Raw genomic sequence first — 22,308 nt, forward strand, 5'->3', positions numbered from 1 at the left:
AAATTCCACTTTATCAAGAGACAGAGATTCAGAGACAAAAAGCACTTTATTGATGGAAATTTATTACAATCGAAACCCCTCAAGGTTTAGAATGACTGATGACCGCTTATTACATGGCTTAATGGATTTGCGTATAACATACGCCTAGGAAATGGTATTGACATGATGCACTACTTCATTCGTGTAATAGTTCTTATACACATTCTTGAGGGGATTATAAACTAAGATATCGGGCCGGAGTTCCACTTTCAGTAATCCAAAGGTTTTGACTCGGTTTGCTGGAATCACATTGGTGACCTTCTCCAAGAGCCAGTCGTTGATGGTTTGGTTGGAGTTGCCCGAAACAGTCTGGTCCAATCGTGTGGGCACCAAGTAGAATATCTCTATCACTCTCAACTCTTCTCCCCAACGTATCTTCTTCAAGTCGGTAGCCAAGCATCCTAGCTTCCAAGCGTTGATGTAGTAAACCCCTCCTGGAAATGTCCAATCAAGTTCCCATCCTTTATCAATGCGAGTGGAGTGTGGCGTATAAGCCTTCAACAGTATCTCCATGACATCTCGCCTGAACTGGTAAACAGGGGATCTTCGAGCTTGCTCATAAATAAGCTCAAACACTTGGAACTTCCGATATTCGAGCACGGGGTCTTCCTGCAACACCAATGCGAGGAATTCGGATCAACTACCTATATACTTTCAGTTCCTTTTAAATGTTCAAACAATACGACTTTATTTTCCCAGCCTAACCTAGGCTCTGATACCAGGTGTGAGGTCCCCACCCCGTCGTATCAAACAACGGATCTGATGGTAAACCTGGTGGCCACTAGATCTATAGCAAAAGCAAACAAAATGGTTCAGGGTTCACTAGCGGACGATCTCTCATCACAAAGTGAGTCGAGTTCGAGCCTACTAGCAACAAGATCTAGCTCCACCTCGCAGGGGAAGCGTACTTAACTATCTAGCGATCCTAAGACCCACCTTCTAAGAGGAGAGAAGCCTCGAGTGCCTTTTACCCCATGTTTCAGAGGCACGTACTCTCGAGAATTCCCCGCTCTAGGGACAATGAGCGTTACTAATATCGAGTAAGCACTATGGGGACAGAGAGTTCCCGACCAATCGGGACCACCCATCTCGTAGGCATTGGCAACCTGAGCCAAGCCCCCACTTTCCACCCCCACACTCACACTTCCTCGTGTGACCTAATTACTACCACAAAGGTTGTTCAACATAAATATTCCTTGTTTAATTTCGAATCACATGGTTCGTTAAAACAGCCCTTCAACCAGTATTGCAAACAACACCAAGACAGAATTCTAGTAAAAATTCTACTTAAACTTATTCATAAAAATTCCAATGTTCTGGAGGAACAACATCCCCCCTCCAGCGAGAGTTCACTCCTCCCGTTGTCGCCTAGCTGCCCATACAACTAGGTATGTCCACCGCATAGAAAGCACGTCATGGACACTCCCACGGCATAGAAAGCAAGACGTGGGTTCCCACCGCATAGAAAGCAAGTCGTGGGTATCCACCGCATAGAAAGCAAGTCGTGGATTCAAGAGCCCTTAACGAGGAACTCTACCCCCGGTGATTAGTAGGGGGGTCAGGACTGATTCAACATTGGAAATAAAATGAACATGCCGAGCTAAATTTTTCCTAGCAGACATTCTTTCCTCTTGCAAACAGCATACCCATCAAACATTACCTTCCTACTTTAGAACTTAATGTATAATGATTTCAATGCCGAGGTTTCCGTCGGATTTCTCCAACATGTTTGGGGATATGAGCATTCCTAACTAGCGTATGCAATGTTAATTTAAACAACTTGAGAAAAAATATGATCTACCTCTTCCACTTCTTCATCGATGGCCCGTGAGATGGCCGGTATTTGCTCATCCAAGGGAGCCTTTCCCTTTCCGTTGACATTGCTCGTTCCTGCTTCGCGATCATGGGCACCACCGAAGCGCGTCCTCTTAACCGGGGCCGTTTCTCACTACTTTAAATGATTAGCTTGGAGAAAGAGCTAAGGTTCACAAGCATCATAACAGTCCAATGGGTAGATTAGTGACATCAATTAATCCCTCCTATATGAGAGTCTAGATTTCTTTCATAAGCAATCATTAAGGATGGCACATAATCCTATGGGAACCGGCTCTAAGATAATTATTCGGCTTGCATGATCAAGAATAATTAAGATTTCACTATTAGAATTACCAGAGAGTTGGATTAAGTATGATTAAACTATTTCCTAGCAATTAGATGATGCAGATTTACCCTATGCATATGTGTGAGGAAAAACCAATTCTTAGAGACTTAATGACGGATTAATCTCTCCTTAATTACGTCTTAATGCATAAGAAAAAAATGAATTCAATTAAGCTGCGATGTTAAGGAGTGATTACAATAGTGATTCTCTTCAATCTGCACAAATACTAGCTTACCGATTAATTACTATGCTATCTAGAGAGAGAAGATTCTGATAATTCTGCTCTAATCATTAATCGAGAGTGAAGAATGGCTGATAATTCAGCTATGGAATGATGATTACATAATAGAGTACGAATAAGGAGAATTTAGAGAATAGTCATAGAGATTTTCGGATAGGAATAGACATAATGTACGAGAAAATTTGATTGTGGGAAAAGGGATTTTCAGATGGCATTAATTAAACTGTCGTTACCGTGATTAAGAGCTGGTAATCTTCTCGATTTTCTGATCTAATCGAGCTTCTTGAGATGAAAATTCGGCAGCACCTCCCTCCTAGCTTCTTCTTCAATAGGTGTGTGATTCGGCAGCACCTCCCCAATGTATGTGGGTGTGTGTGTATGCACTGTGTGAGTGTGTGTGATCATAAGTGTGTGTGTGTGCAGGTCTTTAAATAGGCTCCTACAGGCTGAAAATCGATCTGGGTTGCTAAATGCATCTGGGAGCTTCTCCAGTTAAGCATGGCAAGTCCAGTTCTCTGTCCACCAAGTGTCAGGTTGGCTTGGTTAACTGGTTCTGAGACTGAGTTGCAGGCTTGGCAGCTTCCCCAAGACTCCCACAAAGCAAGAGGGCGCCCCCTAGCTGCTAAAGCTGAACTGGAGTGGCCTGGGACCTGTTCCCACACAGTCCCGGGCCCCCGATGCCTCCCCGGACAATTTTTAGGAAATTTGGTTCTAGGCTAAAACGGGTCATACGAATCGGATTTTGATGCCGTAAATTGCCATACGAAGCTCTAACTAAGGCGTACTAGCCCGAGTACCTACCATTTTTAGCAGCCCCCGAGGTCCGAAAATGCATTTTTTTCAAATTCGGGGTACGGGTGCAGATTTTCGAGACGGTCAAGACTGGACGGGTCGGGTGACCAAAAACTTACTTTTTTTGGAAATTTTTCACAAAAATTATTTTAATTCACATTTTCAAGCTTTATAACATTCTAAACATCATGGCACTGACAGAATCTGAAAAACTGCTAAAAATAGTAACTTATTCCATTGTATTCATTTCGTGGTACAAGGGTGCTCTTGTGATCGGGTCAGAGACCTTACACTATCGAAGACAATTGCTCAAATTTCTTCTCAAATTCCCGCATTAACCCTCGTGCAGACAGATTTTTGTTCTTCTTCTGCACCCACTTCATGAAACTTTGCCTGGTTACTCTTTGAGAATCCTCCAAGAAGTATTCCTCCTGAAGCGCCTTCTTGAAATCCTGCCAATTCGGTCCTTGAAGCACTTGAATTTCTTTAATTCGACTCCTATGCTCCGGCTCAGCAACAATCAAATGGAACCCTTCTAGTGCGTTCTGATCATCAATTCCATTCTCTTCCATTGCCTGTTCATAGATATTGCAGAATTTGCTAATATCTCGACCTTCAAATCGATGCAATTTCTCGGTAACTGTGTGCTGAGATTTATGGATCCTCTCCTACAAATTGTACTACTGTTGAGCAGCCTGTTGTTGAGTCATGTAAGCAGACAATTACTGCATCATTTGCTGCATGGCAGCCTCTTGCGGTGTCGACATCCTTCTTCACCACACTGCTCACCCCCGGCTCGTTTCTCGTCGGGTTCACCAAGAATGTCGGGGGATAATTGTGCGAAAGGTGAGCTGGGAAGGCACCGGGCCCCTGGCTATGAGAGGTGCGGAAAACAAGGTGTAGCAGATATAATTTACCGCGACAACAGTATTTAAAATAGGCAGTCCATTTAATTCCCAGTTAATAGACAAAATCCATGATTAATCGATCACTAATGGAGCTTAAATGCTCTTTACAAGAAGAAATCCTGGCTAAAACCAGGTGTTAAACAGAAAAATTGATGGAATTCTGCTTACTCTGCCTTCTGCTTCCTGATTCGAATGGTCACTGCTAATGGTTTGAGATTACGCTTTGTTTTGGCTTACGGCTTGGCTTGAGGGATTAAGCTTGAAGATTAAGCGAGCTTAAGAGCTTTTAGACATTAATAGGAATCCCGATTAAGCTTAAGAGCTTCTCGAGATTAACTTCCTATGAGGAGGAAGAGGTTAAGAATTTCCATCTATGGAGGTTCGGAGATGGAGCTTAAGAAGATAGAGCTTAAGAACTCATATTAAGCTTAAAGCTATGGAGGTTTGGAGATGGAGCTAAAGAAGATGTATTAAGAGCTTAAGAGTATTCCTAGATCTTCTTCTTGTGAGGAGGAAAAGAGCTTAAGTGACCGGCCAACCCTTGGCCTTTGGGCGGGCGGCCATATTAATTGAGGCCATGGCTTATTATGGCCCTTGAAAGTGCAACATTTGGCGTACATATCGGCCAAGGAAATTGTAAGGAATATATCTTGGGTTGACACCCCATTAAGCATACATATTGGCGAAGCATTTCCAGGCACAAAAATTGGGTGATCGGCCTTCGTAAAGGCATCACATTCGGCATACAAATCGGCCAAAAGCTTGGGACTTCATGTCCGATGCGCATGTCGGCCAAAGCTTTGCAAGGCTTTTTCATTGGTGGCCATAAACATCATAAGGGAATCACATTTGGCATACATATCTTTAAGCTTCAAATACAGGTGATTGCATTGAAGCAAGGCCTTCCCATCACATCCGATAAAAAGTGTCAGAGTTACTTTCCTGTCAGCACAGCCGGGTATTACCAATACAACCACTGTCGGCCAAGCACTGCATCAAATGACATCCCGGTCATGAGACTCATCAAGCTATTTATACTCCTGTATCCCAAACCCTAGACAATAGAAAAAACTTCCAGCTAAGACACCGATCGAGCCGCCTGGACTGGTACGGAACCGGCCCCCGGTGAATTTTTATCGGCGGCCAATATCTTGGCGACCGGGACTCCGATCACTTATCTGAAAAGACCGATGCGCTCCACAAAGTGAGCACTTCAGCCCGATGCATTCATTTCAGTTTTATTCCATATTGTCCATTGCGGATTTGACTGGTTGATAATTGTGCTGGATTTGGGTGTTTTGTCTGTTCTTCTGTCAACTCTTTTACAGGAATTAAGTTGTCTTGCTTGAGCCAAAATTGATATTTATGCCCTTGATGAAATTGTGCCTCGGCTATATCTGTACGTCGTACCCAAACTTTCCTGGTTCCCTACATGATTGTTGGTTTTTGTTAATACATTTCTTGCCATGTAAACTTTGTTTGTTGTTGATCAATGCTTTGCGGATGTATTGACTCCTGTCTCCACATTGACATATATTTATCATATGATAAGAAGGGTTCTAAAAAGTTTTCATTTCTGAACAATGCTTCATTAGTATCCAAATCAATGAATACCCTGTTAGCTTTCATCCATGACACTGCTAAGATACACAGCGTTGCTGATCTAATTGGTGGCAGTACATGGAACTTATTAGTGTACGTGTGTCCCTGCACTACGATTGGTAACATAATAGACCACAACGTGGTCACCTCATCACCCGATGCTACTTTCAACCTGTGTGTTTCTGGGAATTTCGTCATTGGTCCAAGTTTCTGAAAGAGCTCAAAGCTGATGACACTCAACTTTGCCCCAGTGTCAAGCAATGCATAGATTTCGAGTTGTTATGTGCCTGCATATGCTTTTATGGAAGGACTACACCACGTATTTTCTAATTTTTCAATGGTGCTTTCGTTCTGAGCCATAAAGTTTGTTATTGTCTTTGCTGATTCTTCGCTTTGTATAGCCGCTTGGATTGTTTGGAATGTTGAAAGAGGATATTCTTCACTCATCATTGGTGTGATCATGTTTATTGTCCTTAGAAACTGCTTTCGCATAGCAATGCGTTCCTTGGCTTCTTGTTGTGCTTGGTCTTGAATTCGTTGTTGTTCCTGTCTATAGGCATTGCCGTAATGTAATTGAAACAACATTCCCAGAGTTAAAGGTAGATGATACTTTTTCAAACGACACCCACTAATCCAATTCGGCCTTTCTTTTCCATCTAGTGTCAACAGTTTTACTGCTCCGCTAGACGAGATTTCTTGGATCAAATAAGGCCCCATTCCTCTTTTCTTTAGCTTCTTGGCATGCTGTTTAAGGGTGTATACCAAGACATAGTCGCCCGTTTTAAAGTCCTTGTTTTTGACGTGTTTGTCAAAAAACTCTTTCTGTTGTCTTTTTTTTGCATAAATGGCTGCTACTGCATTGAGTCGTAACTCATCTAATTTTTCAAGGTCATCTAACCATTCTGAAAACTCATGGCCCGTCCAGTCCAACTGTTTAGCTACCCTTAGTGTGGGAATAAAAAATTCAATAGGAAATATTGCATTTAACCCATATACCATATTAAATAGTGTAGCATTGAGTGTTGTTTTATATGCAACTTGATAAGCCCACACTGCTGAATATAGCATTTGATCCCAGTTCGTTCTTGTTTCACTAACCAGTTTTATAAGAACTGTGCACAATATTTTGTTGTGGTCGCTTCTGCTTGGCCATTGGCTTGTGGATGGTAGGGTGCAGATTTGCGATGAATTACCATACACTCAGTTAAGAAATGTTCGATAACTTCATTTACAAAGTGTGACCCTCTATCACTCACCAGCTCGATTGGAAGGCCATAACGTGTAAACACATATTCATATAAGAATTGTGTCGTGGTTCTAGCGTCTGCTTTCATTGTGGCTTTTGCTTCCACCCATTTGTTCATGTAATCCATGGCACTATGGTGTATTGTGCTTGTGAACAATAAGCTCGTGGAGTAATAGGACCAAAAAATTCCAATCCCCATTTAGCGAATGCTCGAGCACTCGTCATTGGTCTTAAAGGCATTTCGTCTCTTTTAACTGGCACCTTAGTGCGTTGACATTCATCACACCTTTTCACGAATTCTGCTGCATCTTGAATCATGGTTGGCCACCATATGCCTGCAACCATAATGATTTTTACGGTTCTCTCCGCTGAAAAATGACCTCTTGCTATGCCTGCATGAGCTTGTTCCAATAATGGAAAGTAGTCATTTTCATGAGGAACTAACCTCAACTGGTCATCAGTTCCTCTTTTATACGTTTGGTCATTAATTATGGTGTACCTATTCGCTTCGATTTGTAAAGCCTTTTGTCTGGCTTTAGACCAATCTCCTGGTAACTCCTTATTAGTCAAATATTCCACAATAGCATGACTCCATGCGGGTGCTATTGTCACTTGGTATAATGTGGGATAATCCACAGTGGTATTGGATGTGCAAAAGTTGCATTTCTTGATGTAGTTAGCTACATTGCTTGCCATTCTAGGCCAATACACTCCAAGTCTTCTTAATCGTTCATAGTTCATTTGATTTCCTCGATGGAATCCCCTTGTTTGTGTATGGGCCTCCTCTAGATACGCGTCATACTCCTCTGGGCCTATACACAACCTTAGAATCCCATCGTTTTCATGATGATACATTCTTCCCGCAAGCATTGTGTAATTTTGTGCTTGTCTAACGTCTTCCACTGTGTGTCTGTCGTCAAGATTCATTCCATATGTCAACAATGGAATAATCTGCTATGATCATCATCTACACCAGTAGCCTTTTCACCATGTAGTAATCGAGAAAGGTGGTCTGCTCTTTGATGAGTTTTTCCTTTCTTTACTACTACCATAAAATCAAACTCCAGCAATACAATAAACCATCTTACAATTCGTCCCGTGTTACAAGGTTTGTTTACTAAGTACAAGAGTGTCTGATGATCCACAAAAAATGTGAATTTGTTCGCAAGAAAATAATGACAAAATTTCTTTACCGCATATATCATACCCAATCCTTCTCTTTCAGTGGTGGTATAATTCTTCTCTGCACTGTTGAGTTGTCTACTAGCATAATTGATGGGAAAATCTGTATTACCCTCCCCTGGTTGTGCTAATAAACAGCCCATTGCACATGCGGAAGCATCTACATGTACATGGAAAATCTTTGACCAATTTGGTGCTTTTATAATTGGTGCAGATACCTGTGCATCTTTTAGTTTCTAGAATGACTCCTCACATTCGTCCATCCATATGAAGATCGTGATTAGACTATACAAGGGTTTTGCTATTACAGCATACATGTAGATAAAGCGTCGGTAGTATCCACAATGTCCCATAAATGATTGTACCTCTCGTACAGTGTTTGGTCTTGGCAATTTTATGATCACCTTTACCTTGTCTTCATCAGTGGTAATTCCATTAGCCAATACTATGTGGCCTAGGATCTTACCTTGCCGTACCATGAATACACATTTTTCTGGTTTGAGGCAAATCCTATACGTTCTGCATTTTTCGAATACCTTTCTAAGATGATCTATATGGTCTTCTCTCAATAGATAATAGACACACAAGTCATCCATGTAAATATCCAAGAATATTCGCAAGTATTCTTTAAAAGAATGTGTCATTAATCTCTGAAATGTGGCTGGAGCATTGGTCAAGCCAAATGGAATTACCCTAAACGCATATATGCCCCATTTTGTTGCAAACGCTATTTTGTACTAATATTTTAGTTTGACCCCGAATTGGTTATAACCAGAGAATCCGTCCATAAAGCTATAGGCTTGCTTGCCTGCTACTCATTCCAGGACGTGTTCTGTGATAGGAAGAGGATAGTTGTCCCTTATTGTTGCTGCATTCACCTTCTTGAGATTCACACACACTCGTAATTTCTCGTTTTTCTTAGGTACCACCACTATCGGCGACACCCAGTCTGTGTGCTCTATCTCATAAAAAACTCAGCCTCCATAAGTTTGTCTATCTCTTCCTTGATCCTTTTGGCGAATGTCTCATTGTACGTGTATGGGCGTTGTTTGCTTGGCTTTGCATCCGACTTCAGAGGGCTTGAATGTTCACAAATGTTAGGATCCACCCCCTTCAGATCTTTGTATGACCAGGCAAATACATCACGAAATTCTTTAAGTGTTTTAATTAGTAAGTCCTCTTCTTCCTGGCTTAGATCAGTAGCAATGTAATCAGGTCGAGGACTTTTTCTCAGCTCTGCTAGGTCTATTTTCTTGGCGTTCCCTGGCCCATCATAGGACTCGTTGGATTTAGGCTCTCTCATCGATTGCAACTCCTTTTTTTGCCTTGCTGGTTTTCTTAAGTTTCAAAAGTCTTGCCTTAAAACCTGGGTCTTCAACAACCTTAAGAAATCTTCCTGACACTTTATCCTTAGCACAATCAACAACATGAATGTTCATAAGGAAATGTGTCCTACTCCTGAACTCAGTCATAGGTCTAAGCCTAGTTGCTGGACTGTTATGGTGTTGCCTACTCCTGTATCTTTTTTGGCGTTTCACACTTTCGTTCGGGAAGTTGTAGAAGACGTCATTGTCATGATCCTGATGGTCGTCTTCCTCCGTATTTTTTGACTTCTCGTCATCCGCATTATCTTCGTTTTCACATTGATCAGAAGAATCATAAAATTCTTCTCCATCCTGCTCGATGTTTTTTGTGGGGATGTCCACATTACCCACTATCTTAATATCAAGTTTCGTTTCCGTTTGATTAACCCTCGTATTCTCGGTGTCTCCTTCGTCCTCGTCTTCCTCCACAATTTTTCTCAACATGTAGTATGGTACGATATCGTAGCCATTCTCGTCACAAAATTTTGTGGGAGTGACTTCATTGACGCATACATCTAATGTAGCCAAAATTTGAGACCATTCTAGGGGTTTGAGCTTCTCTTCAGGAAAGGGTTCTCGTATATAGGCATCGTCTTCCAATACGCTCTCTAGTGTCCTTTCATTGTAGTCGAATTCACTACATTGAGATGCTCCGCACATCCATATCTCCTTTTTCTTACAGAGCCACGCTGGGACTTCTGCTCCACTAATGGTGGCTGAGTCAAATTCTTCCACGAGTGTTCTCGTGACATCATGGTAGCTATGATTCCTCATATTTACACGTGTAGTGGCTTCAGCATGTCTTAGATACAAATAATCATACCCCCAGTCCTGCACCATCTTGAGTTGCCTCATGAACGGCCTACCAAGGATAATTTCATAATTGTTTTTCTTGCAGAAATCTACTATGGCAAATGTATGTTTGTACTCTATGCCACATGAAGATACCACAATTTCCTCAAGCAATCCTATAGGCCTTTCTATGTGCCCATCCACTAGTTGCAATTTCATTCTAGTTGTTTGTATTGCCGGTTTTCCCCATTTTTCCCATAGCAATTTGGTCTCAATGGCAATGCCAGCTCCGCTATCAAGTATGGCCTTAGTCTCTATGCCGTTATACTCGACTAGTAGAGTAGTGTTGCTGTCTTCACCCTCACAATACTCTCCAACCTTGTTGAGAGGCACTGGTCTAGTGTTGACTCTCTTCGGTTCTGTGTCATTAAGCTCAGTTTCGAAGAACTTAAGAGGCGTCCTTATACCAAATTTTTCAAGACATTTTCCCACTTCCGTCCACATGCTTGGCCTAATTTTTAACAATTCTTCCAATGTGATTGTACACTTGACTCGAGTGGACAACAAGTCTATCAAGATTTTAGTGTCCAATTGATTTGACCCTCCTATTCTTTGATAAGGTACCCTTTGAATTTCTGACCTTGCCTCGTACTCTCCCATGTATGGCGGCAAAGTTCTGAGTGATGCTGGTCTGCTATCTTCGGATGCAACTTAACCATTATCCCCTTGAAATGATTTAGCGTCCAAATCCCATGGAGGCTTATTCAAGTTCAACTCCGAGAAAGGCGCTGACTCGACTATTTTTGTCTCATATTTTCCTTGAGCTTTCCTCACCGTTTCCCATAGCTCTTCAGGCCAATTTTCTTCCACAATGGGTGTATATGGTGGAAAATATTTCAGTGATTCATCACTTCTATTTGGCACGATTCTTGCATCCTCTACATCAGGCAAGGATATAACGTTTTCTATCTTGTCAGGTACCCTTTGTTCAGTTTACATAGGTGTTTCATTGTTTGGTGGTTTGATTATTCTATCCCTCACTACCATAGGTGGAGGCTCTAGTAAGGCTTGTGCAGTTTCAATCAATTGCTTGCACATCTCTAGTCTCTGTTTTTCTATCTCTGGATATGGATATGTCATCCATCTTTGCTCTAGAGTATGTCTGTTCTTCAATCTTGCTTCATATGCTTGCAAGATTGCATCTAAGGGTTCATTGACCTTATCTACCAATACAGACCCTCCTGAGCTTGCGCTCCTTGGTCCCTCCGTCGATTTTAGAGAGTCAGAATCTCTTTGCTGTTTAAGTTGCTCTCGAGCCATTGTTAGCTGAGCTTCTACAGCTTCCTATTTTCGCTCATGTCTAGCTTTCATTTTTGCTCTTCGTTCTTTCCAAGTATTATCACGACTGACGCTAGAGTCTTGATTTCCTCTTGATTTTCATCGTTACTCTTGGGCTGATTTTCATTTTTCCTTGTTTGGGCTCTCGTCAAGACCTTAACAAGAATCGTTGTTTTGTTTTCTGACCCTCCACTGGAAGGCAGTGCTCCCAGCATATCTAAAGTAGTCTTTGCTCCTTTGCTTAGGTTCTTAGGGCAATCAGGGATCAAGTGAGTAATTCCACCCTCGGTGCAATATGCGTTGACCCTAATGATTTCATCATGAGGACAGTCCCTCAGCCAATGGTCTCCACCACACTTGTAGCATGGTCCCTTAGGTTGTTGCGGTGTACCTTGAGCTCCTCTATGTTGGTGGGCATGCCTCTGCCCGCTCAGGCCTCCGTTGGCTATGAACAACAATGTTCGTTCATCCAAGCTATATCTTCCTTCTCCCATTGCCTGTGCAGCAGTTGGTGGTCCTGTATTTCCTATCATGCTCCATGGTTCTAGTGTGGAGGGTTCTTCCGGTGGATAATAGACAGGATTTGCAGCATATCCATTGGGATCTTCGTAGTATGCATGCATAGGCACCAAAGCCTTCTCTTCTGATTCGGTTATTGTTGGTGTGTATCTTATGCCGACTGGTCGTAATCCTGGTAGGGATGGTTGTTGTCCCAACATTGGTTGTGGTCTTTCTACACCTACAGGTCCTGGTAGGCTGCCTGTTTGATATCTAGGCATCGGTGGAACTTGAGGAGATGCCACCTGAGCTTGGGGAGAAAATGGTCGTTCTCTCACATATCCCTTGTTATAATAACATTCCTCCGTCCCATGGTTTGTCCATTTTTGTTCAATCGCGCACCATTTTGGCTGCTTAGCTTGTGGTTTGGCATACAAGTTAATCTTTTTTAGCACTTCCTCTACAAGATGCTCTTGGCTTACAACTACTTCTCCTTTCGGTGTTGTCTTAGCAAACTTGCTTCCACTTTGTTGCGAGGAGGAATCATCGTCAAGATCCTAGAATTCACCCTCTTTGTAGACCACACAATCGTCCACAAGGTATAGAGCCTCCTTGGTTAATTCATTCAACGTCGTGCTCCTCTTCATATGTAAGTCCTTCTCAAGATCTGCATTCCTTAGTCCTTTGATAAATATAAGCATAAGTCTGGACTGAGTTGGCAGTTCTTCCACAAGGCAGAACTTAACATATCTTTTTAGTCGTAGGGCTGCCTTTCGCACATATTCTCCATCTTTCTGTTTGAATTTATGGATTTGTGAGACTGTATTATGAGCTATTCCCCTTTGTGAGAATTCCTCGATAAACTCGTCAAACACTTCCTCCATAGACTCAAAGTCTCTTCGCTCCACAGAGTCAAACCAAGTAGCAGCATCATCCTCTAAGGTTAATCCAAACCCTGCAAATTGGGTAGGGACATCTAACACCTCTTCATCTCTAATTACACGTACAAAGGCTGCTACATGATCTCTTGGATCCCTGTTTCCCGTGTATTTCTTGTTTACTTATTTTTGCACTTGAGAAGGTCTAATTCTACGATGGTCTACAAATCTCATCATTGGATCTCCACGTCCTAGTCGATATACCTCCTCTCGTCTTCTGTAGTGTCCAGGTTCCTCTCCCAGTGGTGCTCCTAAGCCATAATCTCTAACAGTTCTTGCAAGAGATGGTTCATCTCTCCAAACTCGTTCTAGGGGTGGTCTTCCAGGCTCTGTTGACCCTTGAGTCTTAGGCTTAATCTCTCCTTGATACTGTGAATAGAGTGGTGGTTCTTGTAAATCCCTTATCACTCATGCGGTTTGATAACCATCTCGATTCCGGTCTTGTCCTAATGTATCACTCTGTCGAAGCCATGCCTGCAATGATGGTTGAGTAGTTGGTTGGTCCTGGTAGCTGAACGTTGGTTGTTGTCGGGTAGAATCTGAGGTCATGTCATACTCTTCTGAAAAGGGATTTTTTGACTTGCTAGGGGTGTAGGTGGCTCTTAGCACTTCGTCCGGGGTATATGTTGATGCTCCTCGAACTGTTGCCTTTTCTACCTCCTCTGGGAGAATACGTTTGTATTCTCGCCCATACCTATCAACAAAAACAATATCCTTCCCCATAGCAGTTTCATAAGAGAATAAGTAAGACCTTTGTCTTTGCTTAATTCGTTTGGGTAGGGTTCCTTGCATCGAAAGTAAGAGACTATTCCTTCGCTCTCATGCTTGTAAATCCCCACATTCTCATTATAGGTTGAGACCCTGGTTGTTTTCTTATCATACATAAAAAGCGCTCCCAGTCGGTCAATGTTAGGAGGCGGTTCTTGAGTTTCTGAAACCATTTTCCCTTTTGCCACGTTATCTCCATATCTGTTGTAATCCTCAGGGTTACTAACTATCAGATAGTGGTTCCCCTTTTTGTCTCAAAATCTATCTCCATCATCATAGACTCCAATTATCTCCAGTCTCTGAGCTGGTCTTTCTTCAATACAAATAAACTTGTATCCTCGATAGTAAGAATAAACTAAGGCTCCCCTCGAGTTTGTTCCTTCTAAGAAGATTATAGTGAACTTGGTATCGTTTAAAGGATTCAGGGAGGTGCTTCCCCGTGGCATTGGTCCTTCACCATAGAAACCTCCTAGTTGTTGACTCCCATCATAAAGAAGGACTTGTCTGACGAAGTGTCAGTATCACTACCCTCCTCAATGATCGGTGCTAATGGGTCTAGTCTTGTCTGAGTTACACTCTCTTCAGTGGACGTGGTGCTTACTTGACTTTTGACACTTTCAGCTCTTGACTTAAAAAAGGCTCCTGACCTTAAATACATAAGAATGAAAGCTAGGTTGCAAACTTAAAGCTTACCTGGACTCCTTCTTCCTGTGCGGCTCTTTGATGATCTTCTTTTGGGATCTACACAAGTATGGTTAGTCTGTTCACAAGGATTTTCCTTGGACCTGGAAAAATCTTTCAATTATGTACAACAACCACTTTTTTTATGACAACTAGTCAGTCTTATGGTGGTCCAATGTCAAATGTGAAATGATGGTTGGGCTCTATGTAAAGAGTATGTCCTAGTACTATAGTCATGATGCATGGTTTTTAGGACCCCTTCTGAAGATGCAATAAAGGCACAGTCAGTTGTTGGGGAAATGAGGATACTCTAGTCCAAGGGATCTCGAAAGAGAAGAAAAATCTACTTCACAAGCACCAAAGAGTAAAAAGTGCCATGGACAGAAGATACGTGGGAACGAGCTCTTATGCATGACTACAACCTATATCTTACAGAATAGCCCATTCTAGGTGTGAATTTCTAGTGAAATTTACACGAGGATGTTCGTGTGGACTCAAAGCACAGCATACTCCGTTTTCACTTTTTTACCGACAGTAAATATTTTTTTACCACAGTAAATATTTTTTACATATAGTAAATATTTTTCACCTACATGGTAAATACAAATCACTTTTTACCTACAGTAACTTTTTGTACCCATGGTAAATATTTTTTACTGCACCATAAGTATTTGGTAGGTAACAGTTCACTGTTACTAGAAGCAGTGATTGGGCATCAACAATGCAGTTACAGGAGGAGAAAAAGGGAAAATCTTATGGTAAAGGTGAGTCAACAGGGATAAAGACTTTTGAGTTGAAAAGAGACATGCTGATTTTTTCAAAGAACACATGTCAAAATAATCCATGGTTGAGGATTTTTAGAGAATTTGATATTCAGGAGGACCCAGCTGCCACCCCCCCCCCCCCCCCCCCCCCCGCAGGTCCCCCCCTGATATGTGCAGAACCTCCAGTTTCAACAGCCACCTTACCTGCTCTTAAATGCTGGTCAAGGCCTTATCCCCATGTGTCACAATCAGAAAAATCAGCATTTATCCTCCCCTCTCACATCACTCTAGAGAATATCTTGATGGTGACATATCAGGTGACCTCAATCTGTTGACCACCCTAAGCAAAAAGTAACCCCAATCAGCGGATTTAAGCATGTTTATCCCTAATCCTAAACCCTCTCAGAAACCTATATAAGGAGGCCTTCTCTCACTCAAAACCAACACTTCACCCCCTTCACCAAGCAATGAAGCTATGACGACATTGCTCACAACGGGGAGCTATGGATGGAGCTCTACTCTCTCTCCCTCTAGTATGCTACATTACTAGCCCTAAAACCTAAATAAGGAGTCTTCTCTCATGCTCCATGGCCACCATCCTCACCATCATTCTCTAAGGTATTGATGTGTTGCTAGTAGGATCATACCTACTTGCTGGGTTGATTGTTTTTGACAAGGGATTATGCCATCCTTGGCTTGCTTCTCTATATCCTTGTTATGTATGATCAGATGCCGTTGTATTGTTAAGCTGATGTCTTGTGTATATATGCTACATAAGGTCCCTAAGCTTTGTTTCTATGTGTTTTTCCATATGTTTTGATGCCATCATAATGCCAGAAGTCTCACTTGCCTATGTGCACTATGTGTGAGGTCCCTAAACCTCTTAATTTAGGGTGGTTTCCCCTTTGTTTTGTTCTTTGTTTGTTTGCATGAGGCGTGGTTTGTGGAGTGTGCACGAGTACAGAGGCCACCCGATTGCACTGCTCTTTTTCCCACTATCATTTTGGTGCCCCCACTGAGGAGGGCTACACAGACCTTTAGTCCACAAGCAATGAAGATGTGCAATCTACAACATGGACGAATGGCGTGAGGAGTTTGCAAATTGGAGAACAGAAGAGAAGGAGGCTTTAGAGGCCTTAAAAGATTTCATTGAGGTCTTGTTACCAGGTTGCAGTGTGATTGAAATTCAAGAAGTAAGTTCTTCTACATGCCTTGTTCGTGATCGTCGCCAACGAAGGAGAGTGAGAAGAAGAGCTTGATATACCTCTCCTCTCCTCTCAACCTATGAGTGCTCCAGAAACCTCCAACGCACACGAGCTTGGAATATTCTACATCAACATACATGAAGGTACTGTGAAACACATTAAGGGAAGAGAAAGCATCACCAGACCTCTCTTTCCTGAGGAGCCGACTAAGAGGAGGAAGATCACCTCTACACCTAAGTGGCCCAAGGCCGCAGCTCGTGCTCAAGCGTAAGGTAACATTTGGCTTAATCTCATTAATAAGGGATTACATGACCACTACAGGTAAGAAAAAGGCTAGTGAGCAACCAACTTCAACGTCCAACTTGCAACCACGACTCTCACCCCTAAATCCTCCTGAAGCAAAGAGGCGAAGGCTTTCCTACAAGATTGCCTCCCGTCTGCGAGTGCTCCCAGTGCACTTTGTGAATCCAGACACCACCAATCCCAAGCCAACCTCCTGTCCACGTGAAGATCACTTTGGATATTGTCCAAAGTGCTTTGGAGACCGGGTGAAAAGCCTCCCTGCCCTACCTTTGCTGCTAATTTTCAAGAAGTTATCTCAATCTAAGGAAACTATCTTAGTTGATGATGTGCTGCACATTAATGGTGTCACTTTCATTCGTCATGCTGATTATGGTAATAGCATCCAAATTGCTTGCTAAAAGGCTCAGCATTGTACAAAGTGTTGCCATCACGCCTTACGTCTTCATAGATGCATCAGGAAGAGTCGAAGTGATCCGAGGTGCTGACCTTCTGTGGCTGATTAGGCACTTTGGTCCCAAGGTGGTGCAACTAAGCTAGGCTCTTGTGTGTAAGTATGGATGCCAATAATGAGAATGATGATCCCCGCATGTTTCCTTTCCATTTTGTGCATCATATCCGTGTGAATATTTGTATTGATAGAAAAATCTTTTATCAGCAAAGAATAGCCCTGTTGTTTGGAGCCGAGAGACTTGGGGAAATCTTGCGCTCTCCTCATCCTGTCATTCCACCCTTACTAGACTATTACCATTCCTTTGATGTGTCGATCTTCATCCTATTTTGAGCTAAGTTGTGCTAAAGCTCCAAATTGTAATTACCATACTCTATTTTAAAATAAATTGGAGCTGTTTGTGTAATTGTTTACTCTCTCACTTATGGCCTTCCCTAATTTTTATGGTAAGCTTGGGGAGGTTGCTCCAGACTTTTTGGATAATTTGGAAATGGCCTTTCTGGTATCGGGAAGGGATGATGAAGCTACTAAGTTAAAGGCCTTTCCTCTGGTCTTGAGGGAAGGTGCAAAATTATGGTATCAAACTTTGGCACCTGAAGAAAGAAGAGACTGGGAGTCCTTAAAGATGGCCTTCATCGAAGAATTTCGCCGCCATGAGCCTCCAGAGGAGATATGGAGAAAGCTCTTAGAGCTACGCCAAACATCACCCAATGACTATAGAAGCTATGAAGGAAAGTTTTCCAACCTGTGGGAGAAATGGTGTGCATCACTAGGTGAAGGAGAAAGGGCGCCAGAATGCCTAAAGGACTGTTTCCCATCCTTCGAGAAAAGGTAAAAGGTAAATTCCCAGATACCTTTGATAAAGCTATGACTTATGCAAGGGAGAAGGATAGGAAGTTAAAATTCCAAGCTCAACTACAAGGGGGAATGGAGCCTCCACCGCTAGCTCAACCTACGGCAAGGGTAGTAGCAGGGACAGGAGCAACAGACCAAGAGTCCTCTCAACAAGAATTACTTCAACAAATCACCAATCAACTAGAGAGCCTGTCCATCAATCTGGTTCAAGGTGTAAGGGCTCCCCAGCCAGGAAATGAATGAAATAGACAAGAAGGACAAAGGCAAGCACGTGAGTACATTTGCTACAACTGTGGAGAGGTAGGTCACGGCATGTATTATTGCCCCCATCCACGAAGCTATCAAGGAAATGTTAATCAAAGACGGCCTCCTCACCAGCAAGTCACTCCTCCTCGAGCTAGGCCACTAAATGGACAAAATGCACACGTGGCTCCACCAATCCAAATATTGAGACCCCCTCCTCCACCACCACAAGCACCAGCAGAGATCCCTCCACTACCATCGGGAGGGGAGGACAGGGCTATCTCTGTCATAAGTCTTGACAATGGTAAGGATAAAGGGAAAGAAAAAATGGAGGAAGCTGTTGCCATGCCAATAAAGAGAGTTAGGAGACAAAGAACTGATGAAATGGAAGCTTCAGAGCCGGATAAAGGGAATGAGGGTTCCTCCCAAGTGATAGGAGACAAGAAAAGGAAGAGTAGGTCAAGGAGGCACATAGGAGTAGAAGACTTTCCACTTGGGGTAGGATCCATACCTTACGACCTGGTAGCAGATGTGAGTAAGCAAGGACCAAAGATTTCATGGCAGCAACTCCTCCACCTTTCGCCAAAGATGCGTAGAACCTGGTCTAAGATGGTCAGCACCAGGAGGGCTAAGGCAAAGTCAGTTGGGTCTATTAGTGCAAGAGGCATGAAGGATATCGTGCCAGTCATTGATGCAGAGATTAAGAGTCAGCGAGTCTCCAATGTGTACGTAGATGGTGGAGCCGAGATTTGTGTTATGATAGAGAAATTAATGCACAGGTTGGGTTTGGAAGTAAACGAGCAAACTTCCTTACAAGCTAAGATGGAAAATAATGTAAGTGTGGCTTGTGTGGGAAAGGTTAATGGAGTGAAGGTTTCAGCTTTTGGTGTGGCAATCTCAATTGATGCTTATGTGATCCCAACTAAGGGGGAGGGCTATCCGCTAATCCTTGGAAGACCTTGGCTTATGGCTATGAAAGCTAGGCAAGATTGGGAGACAGGTTCCCTTGAGTTGTGACCAAATCACAAGGTAGGTGGCAAGCAACAAAAAATTGTGTATGACATGAAGCAGGGTAGACAACAAGACCTAGAGATGGAGACTTCTATGGATGAATGGAGCACAAGAAGCTGCTCTTCATCTGAGGAGGATGCTAGCTCTTTGGAAGTCATGGGTATAATACTGCGAAACCCAGAAGGAGAAGGTGGTCAAGACTCTCTAAACAAGGAAGAAGCCACAGGCTTAGAGGAGATGCTAGCTAAGGACCTACTAGAAGAAGAGAGAGAACCCTATTTGCAGGTACTAAAGAAGCATACTGGCCTCTTTATAACTGATTACGAGCACATTAAAGGAGTGACGGTAACCCAACACCATATCCAATTAAAGGAAGGTGCCAAACCAGTGGTGCAAAGTCTAAGGAGATTAGGGCTAGTGCAACAAGATGCACTCTTAAAAGAAGTAAAAAGATTACTCAAGGCAGGATTTATCTACCCAGTGGAAGATTCTGAGTGGGTGTCTCCAGTTGTGGTAGCACCAAAGAAAAATGGGAAGTGGAGGGTATGTGTGGATTACAAGCCTCTAAACGCAGCCACAAAAAGGGACCATTTTCCTTTGCCTTTTCAAGATGAAATACTAAATGAAGTGGCTGATCATGAAAGGTACACAGTATGTGATGGGTACTCAGGCTACTTCCAAATCAGAATTGCAGATGAAGACCAAAGAAAGACTACCTTCATAACACCTTGGGGGTGTTTTGCTTATAGAGTTATGCCTTTTGGTTTAACTAATGCCCCAGCTACTTTCCAGAGGTTTATGAACTTGGTGTTTCAACCTTACTTTGGTAAGTCCATATGAGTCTTCATTGATGATTTTTGCATTTACAGCTCTAGGGAAGTACATCTGTCCAAGGTTGATGAAGGTTTCACCCATCTGGCCCAATTGGGTGGGCAATCAAAAAAAGACAAGTACCACATAGGTGAGAGCAAGGTCACTCTACTAGGCCATGTTGTGTCTCAAGATGGTATTGAGGCTGACCCTGAAAAGGTAAAGACATTGTTAGCTTTACCTACTCCTTCAAACGTGAAGCAACTAGTCTCCGTCATTCAAAAGGTTCGCTACATGGGACGATTCATACATCTCCTTTCTCAGGCAATCTATCCTTTGCAGCAGCTCACTAAACACACTACATTGACATGGAGTGAGGAGGGTGAAAGGTGCTTTCAAGAAGTTAAAACCATTTTGAGCTCATTGCCTGTCGTCCTACAACCCACATGGGGTGAATTATTCTATGTAAATCCTAGTGTAGGTCCATAAGCTCTAGGAGCCGTCTTGATGCAAAAAGACCCAAAGACATCTCTCATGAGACCAGTCTACTTCTCTAGTAGAGTGATGACAGCTGCTGAAAAGGGTTTCAACGCAACTGAGAAATTGGTGCTAGCTCTTAAGTTTGCAGTGGAGAAGTTTCGGGCTTACTTACTTCCGAGACAATTTGTGGTGATCACAACTGAGGAGGTTTTTCCATATGCCCTACAACACATGGAATTGTCTCAAAGAATAGCAAAGTGGGTGGTGCAGCTTCAAGAGTTTGACTACACACTACAAGTAGAGGATTCCACCCGTGCTTGTTTGGCAGATGTCCTCACACAAAGGTGTTATGAGAAGGCCAAGAAAGAGTCACCTAGTAAGGTACCGCCTATCCCGGAGCCTGAAGATCTACTGGGAGCACACAGTCTGTATTTTGATGGGGCTTACAAGAGGACCAAAGACAAGGCATCAGCAGGCATAGTAATATTAGGTCCAGAGAAGGAGAAGATCTTTGCAAAAGGGTTTCATCTAAAAGAGGTTCATTCTAACAATGAGGCAGAGTACCATGCCCTTGTTTTAGGGTTGCAATGTTGTCTTTCTCAGGGCGTCACAAAGCTAAATGTTTTTGGTGACTCCATGTTGATTGTTAAGCAAATGGTTGGTGTATGGGCCTGTAAAAATGACAAATTGTCTGTTAAGATGAGGGAAGCAAAGGCCTTGTTGAAGGGTTTTAAAGAAGTTCGAGTGCACTTTGTACCTAGAGATCAAAATCGAGAAGCAGATGCCTTAGCAAGTGAAGAACTACAAACTCTCATAGTAGGTGCTATCCTTGTGAAAAGTCCTTTATACCAGGGAAAGGAGGAGCTGCATGATTTACTTTACTTTCTTGAGCATTGTGAAGCACCCTCTGGTATGAGTAAAAGTGAACGTAGGTGGTTGGCAAAAAAGGCTACCAGCTATAGCTTAGTGAATGAGGACTTGTATTGTAGAGGGAAAGATGTTGTCTTAAGGAGAGTTCCTGCATCCCAAGAGATAAAGGATATTTTGTTTAGTTGTCATGAAGGTGTGTGTGGTGGCCACTTTGCACAAGAGATTACTAGCAGAAAGATTTTACAAGCAGGGTTCACGTGGCCAAGCCTCCATCGAGATGTACAACATTGGTGCCGCACATGTGAGGTTTGCCAAAAAGCTGGACCAAGGCATCTTACCCATGAAAATCAGCATCCAATCAAAACCTATGGGCCATTTGAAAAATGGGGGATAGATGCAATAGGCCACTACCTTGCACTCAATCAGGGAAGGAATACATCATTATGGGGGTGGAGTACATGACCAGATGGGCAGAAGCTTGTCCCACAAAGCGCATCACAGCCAAGGACGTGAGTGATTTCATTTTTGAATGCCTTTGTTGCCGTTTTGGCACACCTTTGGAGATTCTCTCGGATAGGGGACCGGGATTTTGAGATGATTTAGTCGGGCAATTGATGAGCAAGTTAAAAATCAAGCGCAGGCACTCTACACCATACTACCCTCAGTGCAATGGTCTTGTGGAAAAGGTAAATGGTCTTATATGTAAAATCATCACTAAGCAAGTGCATTTACATCCTAAGGCATGGGACAAACACCTAGATGTAGCACT

Source organism: Adiantum capillus-veneris, chromosome 30 (assembly GCF_014529385.1).
Source record: "Adiantum capillus-veneris isolate H3 chromosome 30, ASM1452938v2, whole genome shotgun sequence".
In the NCBI taxonomy this organism is placed as follows: domain Eukaryota; kingdom Viridiplantae; phylum Streptophyta; class Polypodiopsida; order Polypodiales; family Pteridaceae; genus Adiantum; species Adiantum capillus-veneris.